The sequence below is a fragment of the Drosophila teissieri genome, chromosome 2R (assembly GCF_016746235.2).
Source record: "Drosophila teissieri strain GT53w chromosome 2R, Prin_Dtei_1.1, whole genome shotgun sequence".
NCBI classification, from domain to species: Eukaryota; Metazoa; Arthropoda; class Insecta; order Diptera; family Drosophilidae; genus Drosophila; species Drosophila teissieri.
The window spans coordinates 19,672,494-19,681,444 of NC_053030.1; positions in this window are offsets into that span (position 1 = coordinate 19,672,494).

The following is an 8,951-nucleotide window of genomic DNA, read 5'->3' on the forward strand; positions in this document are numbered from 1 at the left end:
AAAAATGAAAAAACAAAAACTTTCATTTCGCTGCTGCTTTCCAAATGAGGTAAGTGCCTGTTTAGCTGGCGGTGGAGGTGGCTTTTTTTGTTTTTGGTTTTTGGTTCGCTATTGACGGCACCTGCTCAGCAAACCAAAACATGCCGCGAGCATTTAGCTTGCGTAATCCCAAGAATTTATGCTCGAGCATTTGAAAGCGAAAGTATTTCTCCGCGACATTGGTATGTATTTGGTATGCGGGGGTGTCGTGCTTGCGCAACACGTAATAAAAACCGGATAACCGGATACAGGCGAAATTAGGCCCTTAAATAGCACTTATCACCTGGCACATCGCATCAAATCGAATTGCGCAAATGATGGGCCAAGCTAATTACAAAACTATTGCCACAGTCGCTGTCGCTGTCGCTGTCGCCACTGAGCCGCAGATAAGTGTCCCAAAACAATGTGACAATTGCAACAGAGCAGTACTTAAGGTAGCTCCTACTTGCCACTACTACTCTATATATATGTATATATATGAAAAACCATAAAGCAAGAGCTGACAAAACAAAGCAGCGGCCAACTGGAGCAGCTGAAGAAAGCAAGAGTGGCTCGGAAAACGTATAGCCCCATGTACCCCTACTTGTTGGCCACATCTCGAGCTCGAGTGTGGGGCTCATTCTGGCCGAGACCAAAACCAGACTTGTGCAACACGGCAACTTGGCCGCCTGCCTGCCGCAGATAGATATATATACCCAGATGAACATTAGCAATCAATCCACATCCGTGACCAAGACACGGAGTGTGAGAAAAAATTCAGTAGGCCAAGACACTTCAACTTGTCGGTCTAGAAGGAAAACACAGAGACAAAACGGAGCAAAAAGCCCCAAATGGTTGGTTGGTTGGTGGGTTGGCTTGCCTTACCAGCCAGCCGGGTGCTGACTAATCAACTATGTGGGTATTCCAGGGGTGCCGCAGGAGGATTACGAGGCTCTTTCGGAGGCCGTACATGCAACTGCAAATCACGATTTAGATTCAGCGAACCAGCTATAAATGCCCGGCCTGGAAGGCATTTGAATTGATTTTGTTTCTTGCTCGGCTTAAATGCACTTTGAATCTGATCTTGCTGAATGCATGGCAATTAGTCACATTTAGAATTCAGTGCGTGTCACTAGTGCGGGATAATTGTGGTTTTGAAAGACCGCTGGGCATAATCGATATTAATCTCTGAAATTGATATTTTCTATATTGGCATAATTTAATTTCAATTTTTAGTAAGTTGTAATATAAGCTATGGTAATTCAATTTGTGAGTAATCAACAACAAACTGGCGCGCATTAGGTTCTGCAACGCATGCCGTCGAACAAAGCGAACTAATGAAGCAAGTTTGTGTCTTAAGTCTTTTGTTTGGCCCGCTGAGAAAGTCGTAATCCGGGCTCAGCGCTTGACAAATTGAACATTATGCGGTTGAGTAATTGAAAGCCGTGAAAGACGCAGACCACACGGCTAGGATCGCTGGGCACGTGCTGAGTGGCTGAGTGATGGAAGCTTCTGCAGCTACGCAAAGTCATTCGCACGTTTCACTTTCATCGGTTGGGAAAGGGGGTGGGAAGTGGAATGTGGAGGAGGCCAGTGGCAAATAAACACACACATCAGGCGCCACATTAAGACATGACAATAAAGAAAAAGTGAATCTGAGTAGTATTATATTTTCTTGACACTTTCGCGGGTTTTGTTTAGCCACTCCCCCCCGCTCCCCCCGCCGCTGCCTCTGCCACTGCCTCTTTTATATCCCTCTTTTATATCGGCTGGCATTGGCCGATGCGGCGGCTACGTGATTTCAGTCCGCTGCCAAAGGCTACGATGTGGACTTTGCTGGACATCGGACGTGGGACAGGCAATTGGCAATGGCCGGCCGGCGGCCATCGCCTGCGTTTATTGTAATTAGAAAGTATTTAATTTCGAAAACGCTGTCTGCTCGCACATAAAAAACAAAACCAACAATGTTGGCATAAATATAAATAAATAAAGAAATATAAAACGAAAAAGACGCGCTGCGGCGTAATTTATGTTTTTCCCTCCGCTGTTTGCCCCGTTTGTTGAAATGACAAACAAACGAATAAGTGCACACATTAGTTCCGTTAAAGATCAGATGCCACATCGGAGATTAGGGAAAAGAAATGACTGGCCCTGCGGAAGAGAGCTCTGTATGTAAATTGGCTCGATAAACAAGATTTTTCTTGTACGAAACATGAAATTTCTCCAGGTGAAAATTGGGTTAATGAAGTGGCCGTGGCCATGGAGTTGGAATTGGAGATGGAGATAGACTTAGAGATGTAGATGGAAAACCCAAACGAACCCACAGAATTGTGATGGACCAGTTTCTTTTCTTTTGGTCAGGGGTCTGGCCAGTGGCCACCTTATCTTTTAACGAGGAAGTCTGCCCATAAAGCTTGACTCAACTTGACTCTCTAGTGGATGGACGGCCGTTTGGCTAGATGGATGGACCATAAGTCTTTGGGCAAACAAATTGCATGCCAGTTAACGAGTGTCGGTGGGCAAAAACAAAATGAAATTTCCAAATAATTAGAGCATGAAAAAATAAACAGCAAAATTGCCAAGACAGCCAAATGCGTTTGAGTGTGTGTGTGGTTAGTTGAGTGAAGAGCTCAAATTTCTATTCGCCTTTTTTGGCAGCAAAAAAGAAATAAATAAATAAATAACACTTACCACTCTCCTCAGTTGCCTCTTCTTCTTTTTCCTGAACGGCGACTGATGTTTCTCTTTCACTTGGCTTAATTTAATTAAGATCCTAACTCGCCAAATTAGCAGCAATTCAGATTTATATTATTTATTTTTAGGTTTCTTTTCCGATTCACTTAGACTTTATCCACTTGAAAGGGCAGGATGCTCACGCACTTTCAGCATGAGATACAAAATCGAATGTTGCTGGTTCCACTGTGCGTATACGCGATGCGTATGAGTGTTACACTTACAAATCAAGTTATCACTATCTTGCGTTAACAGTTAGCCGGAGCTGGTTTTTAGCCGCGTCTGCATCGTTGGCGTGCCGTTAACAGACTGAAGAAATGAAAAGCGTCGCGGGCCAAAGTAAGTAAGAGTGGTTCGCTCGTGGTTTTTCAGCCAACTGCCTCCGTCGCAGTCGACGCCGGCAGCGCAGCTAGCAGATCAGTGGGCAGCGCAGTCGCAGTCAACGCAGCTAACGGCGCAACTAAAGCGGCTTTTACAGCTTTTGGGCCAACAAAAGACTTGGTCAAATGGAGAGGTATGGCTCCTAGCTGAAAAGATCCTCCAATGATTTGTTGTGGTTAATTGAAATTAACAAAACGGTAATGGGAATAGAGATTTGCAGGGGGGGAGTGTCCACAAGAATGCACTAAATGCAAATCGAGTTGGCCATAAATGCTGAAGCTAACATGTTTTAGCGTTAGTTGCGGCGATGCTGTTCCAGTTTTGCAATCTTTGCTGGCGACAAGTTTTTGCCACATTTGCTGGGAAAATCGATCCGACTGTGTGGGGGTCTCATGAATCGTGCTACACCCCTCGCTGACATATACTCGTACATTCGTGCAGCTTTATGACCATAACATAGCAACAACAATTCCATAATTCTGACTCAGTGCCATGCATCTAGCTTTTAATTGGCTTTTTAGGCTTTGCTCTGCAGCCAAGGTCGTTTTGTTGTTACACAAATTCCATTATGAGTTTAATTGAATTGTTTGTTTTCATTTTTTTTCTCTCTTGTACGCGTTTCCTCGTATTTTCGGTTGGTTTGTTAGGAAACCCATAAACCGATTGACATTTACCAATTAAAACGCGTAGAAACCGATTTTTTCTACGCCGACCTTTGCCGCATTTCTTTTGTTACAAATTGGTTACAAACTTCACAAAACCTTTAATAACACAATGCCAAACTGTGGTCGAAATGTTTTATTAACTGATTTAAGCACCATATCAAATAAATATACATATGCGTTTTTGCCAACTTTTGGCTTTAATGCGCTACCATTACACATTTTTGTGCGCAGCTTGTTGCCAAATATTTCTTTGGTCTGCTAGAATTGGCCTTAAAAAGGGGGGTATTTTTTTCAACTTCTTTTGGGGCAATTAAAATATTCTCATGCCGGCAGCCGCACAATTTCCGCTAAGCAAACAATTGTCTAAGTGAGACGTTTATGGATCGTGGAAATCGAGCTAATTAGCATATCGTTCAGCGTCCGCCATTATCCATTATGCATTGGGTAACCCAAACGCGATGTTCGGACGCTTTTCAATCGCATTTTTTTCAATTTCAATTTCCATTTCAATTTTGCAGCAGCCATCGCGACGGGCGATGAGTGCATTGACAGGAGCAGCAACTTCGTCGCCGCAAATCCAATCAGTCAACTTGTCATAACGCCTGCCCACCTCTCTGTCCGTCCCAGGTGGGCGTGAGTTATGTGCGGACTGATGACGTACGAGGAAGGTTTCCACCTCGCGGCCTGAGTTATGTGACGGGATCTTTCGGCGTTCGCAGATCGGAGATCATTCAACCGCGACTCGCGTCTTGAACTTCCGCTGAATGTTATTTAAGTAGTTGCCTTTGCAACTCTGTTTCTGTTTCTAGAACAAAGCACTTTCACCTGCCGCCTCGTCGATGGAGAATCAGATTCAATCGAATTCAATTGCTGGGGTAGGGGGTGCAATTAGCGTTGACCTTTTCACAGGTGGTGGCTGGTGTCTCATTGAAATGGCTCACACGCCCAAGGTGACGCGCTGCCAAATGGCAGAGGTAACAGATCGCGACCTTCAGGGCCCTGCTTATGAATGGCTTTTCCCAAGCTCTTTGCGCATTTTCCGCGACGTATGCGGAAAAGAGTAACGAGATTTGCATAAAATTCGACACGAACAGTTCCCACAGTCCGACATAAAATAGATCAACTTAATTGGCCATGTTTCTGCCGGCATAATTCAGCCCAATTAGCCGTAGAATCTTTTGGGCCAGCTGCAGGTGCAGATAACCAGCAGATTGCGATTCGCAACTGATGCTGATGCTTAAGCTGATGCTTAAGCTGATGCTGATGCAACGCTGACAAGAAGACATAAATATCAGTTATGCAATCGAAAGGAGAGAGCTGCGTTGTCGATGCGTCGACGCATCGAGAGCCGAATGCATTTAGGCTCACGAAAGTAAGACAACTTTTTGCCGCTGCTCTGCCCCTCGGGTGATGGCCAAAATGCTGGCTATTTGGTGCTTTTGGCCATAAAACGCTTCCTGCTCCCGCTGCAGTGCACTGGTCAAAATGTGGTCGAAATCTGGCAAACTGGATTGCCAGCGGAGAGCCTCTCGTGGCGAGAGGCTTCGCTAGTTTCCTTCCTTGTGTGTGGATTTGGGTTAGCCAAACATTTATCTGCCGCTCGAGCTGCTGGTTGATGTTGGTTTTTATGTTGATGTCGCCGCTGCTCGAGATTCGGGGATAAAAATCGGGATGGGGAAGTGTATCAGTGGGTGAAAACAGCGGGAGATTGCTCCAAACAATGGGATTTTAATCAGCTAATTATGTACGAGTTGTAAGTTAGTTTTCCTTGTTTTTAGAGTGCCTATTCGAAACCTCTTTTAATTGGTAATAAATGTACATTGTCTATGAAAAATTAATTACCTTTTTTTATTGAGTATAATAAATTTATTTTATACATTGCCGAGTTCATAAACTGCCAGGCAATTCGAAGAGCATTCATGCTCCGCATTTCTCTTTCATCAACTGCGCTTTTTTTTCTGGTTCACTCTGCCAACTGCAATTAAAATTTTGTAATACGGTGACCAAAAACAGAAAAAAAGAGCACAGAAAACAGAAAAAGATGGAAAATATAGCCCAAGCACAAACAGCATCGCGATGAAAAATTACGACAAACAGAGAAACACATTCGCTCTAAACGGTCGCATGGAATGTGTGTTGTTTTGTCGGGCGGCGAATAATTTGACCACTTTCAAATCAAAAGTGATTTTCAATTTCACTAAACTATAGGCCGGTGGGCCAGGGTGTCGGCAATTTGGGGACTAAGTGAGCAGATACATACATACGTATGCGAACACATAATAATTATGCATGCGGCGTATTGAAAAGCGCGAACCTTAGAAACGATTCAAAAACTCAGTCCGAATGAAATCGAAAATGAATTGAATCGAATTGAGTTGAGTTGATTTGGATTGCTGAGTGTGTGGCTGTGGCTGCGGGGGGATGATAATTTCACTTTCCTTTTCCCAAACTCGCTGCAGTGACTCCAACTGCATTTCAATTTTCCGCATTGGGCGTGTGTGTGTGTGTGTGAGTGTGTGTTTTAGTTTTCAGTTAGTTTTTCATTTTCATATCGTTTTGGAGTGGTCTCTTCAGTTGGCATGTTAATGTAGGTCCGAGCAGAGCGAAAGTCCAGCAGAGTCTAGCAGAGGGAAACAATTAAATCCCATGAAAGTGATTATCGAACGCAATTTCACTGCCAAAAATTTGTGGCTTAATGTAATTTCAATTACGTGCTGCTGGCCGGAAATGAAATCGAAGACAGGCTGCCCCGAAACCGCCTGAAATCGCCTGAAAAAAAATGTCAGTAGTCGCTCACGATGTCACAACCGCTGGCTGGCAAATTACATGGTAATGTGTTCCTCTGTGAGTCACGGCTCTACGCGGTGGCATGCAGATTGTTGCGACCTGTCGCATTCATCAAATTGCGTGCAGCGAGTTCAGGGCGGGTCAAGTAACCAGATTCAGTCCGATTCGCAGATATGTATAGGAATTCATGAATAATAAAACATACCACTAATTTGACTGAACTTCAAGGTATAGTACTGCCCCTGGAAATCATTTATGTTGCATCGTTAAATTTATGATTTATTTTTCTGGCCTACAAGATAATGCTAAGCTCTTGCAACGCACTGTACTGATTGCTTATAATGCATTGTTTGCAGGCGCATAAAATTTAATCGCAATGTGAATCATTTCAGCCGCCTTCAAGTGCACGCTGTTTTATGTTTTATGTTTTATATTTTCTGTTTTCTGTGTTTTGTGTTTCAGTGATTAGTGATTTGTGGGTGCGCGGTTGACGATGAGTGAAATTTCGCTGTCTGTGTTTGACATGGAAATTAGTAGCGGCAAACGGCAAGTGCGACCGCAGCGGAGAAATGTTATAATGTCTGCCTAATGAGCTTGGCACACCGCTGCGTATACTTGATGTACGATGTACGCATAAGAGTGTGTACAAATGCCATGAACATGAACATTTTCCAAAGCCAAGCCCCAAATGGTCCACTTGAAGACTCGTAGTTTTGCGCTTTAATGCTTCACTTCGCTTGTGTGGCTTCTTTGGCGCCTTTGGCTTTTTAATTTAACATTTTTTTTTACACTTTACTTTTGGCTTGTAAATTGTTTCAATTGTTGTTGCTGTTGTTTCGGCCCATATTCGTGTTAATCATTCGCTGAATTGCACTTTATGGCGTTAGATAAGGGTCTTGCCCGGTACTTTGACAATTGACAAGCGATTATGTAAGCGAGCGCTGCCGGGCAACCGATGTCCCCCATTCGATGTGATTTTTGCGCCATTGTCGCGATCTCGATCTCGAACTCGATCCGCACCACTCCCCAAATTGAAATGCACTTAGGCGATCGTCGCACGTTGGCGGATGCTGCAGACGCGCTGACACAGATAAATCATCAACAAATCATCAGCGGCGGTGCGAATAGAGATCGCTTGTATCTGCGATATGGCTTTTTACTAGCTCTCTTATTCAAATACGACTTTGATTGAATGTATAATAATTTACACAATGCTTTAATTGTTGCGAAATTTGTATGCCATTGGATCAGATATTTAAGGTACTTCAAATGAAGAGATATACATACTTAAGTATTTAGTTTGTGTTTAAGAGATCTATTCAATTTAATGCTTATGAGAAAGTCGGCTTACATATATTCTGAATATTATTTAGAGAAATTAATGTGTCATAACTAGATATATTTTAGTTTTTCTTGTGCACTTCAGCTGTTTTCCTTTGATAAGCATAACTCATTCGCTGACAACGAGGTCCGTGGGATTGCGTAAGATCGCAGCCACGACAGGCGGGCCGTAAATTGGACGAGATTTTGCGAAACGCAGCTCGAGCAGTTGCAATTTCATGCATGCCGATTTTTATGCGAGCAGCAACATTAACAAAAAAAACAACAGCATAAACAACTTTAGCAACAGCATCGAAACCTTATGACCATTGTACAATTTGGGCGAAGAAAAAAGTATCTGCGCCAATTGAGATTCGAAAAGCAGTGATATAAATAGCACAGGAAAACAAAATCGCGAAACATCAAATTGTTTATTGTGGGATCAAGTACGAGTATTGGCAAAGCTCTAGCGCAAGAAAGGTGCAAAAAGAAAAACTAAATAAAAAGTTGGGTGTACGATAACGATGCTCAGATACCCTAACCAGTTAAATAACTAAATTTATATTTTGCAGTTTACAGACTAAATACAAGCACTAATTCATTTAATATCTTTTAACTAATAAGTTACAATGGCCATAAATGTAACAATGCAGTTTAAAGACCCTAACCATGTAGTTAGGCCTTTCAAGGTCTAAGGTCTTTTCAGTTATTAGGCTATAAAGTTATGGTGGATCAAGGTACCACAGTACTTGAACCCTGGAAGTGAGTGTAAAGTGAAACATCAACAGTTTGGAAATTGATCGTGTGAATTTAGTTATGCACGATATTTCACGCAATTGAAGCGACTCGCAAGTCGCCATTCATTCAATCATTCAATTGAAGAAAGAGGCGTTGAATGAACAGAGTTCAAGCTGCGAAGGAAACAAATATTATTTACTTATTTAAGTTAAATGAAGATCAGAGATTCTAGAAGTTTTTTCAAATTCATTTAATTGAAACCGCCAGCAGCGCAAAAGCTTACAGTTTGGGCGGCACTGGTCTGAGCAC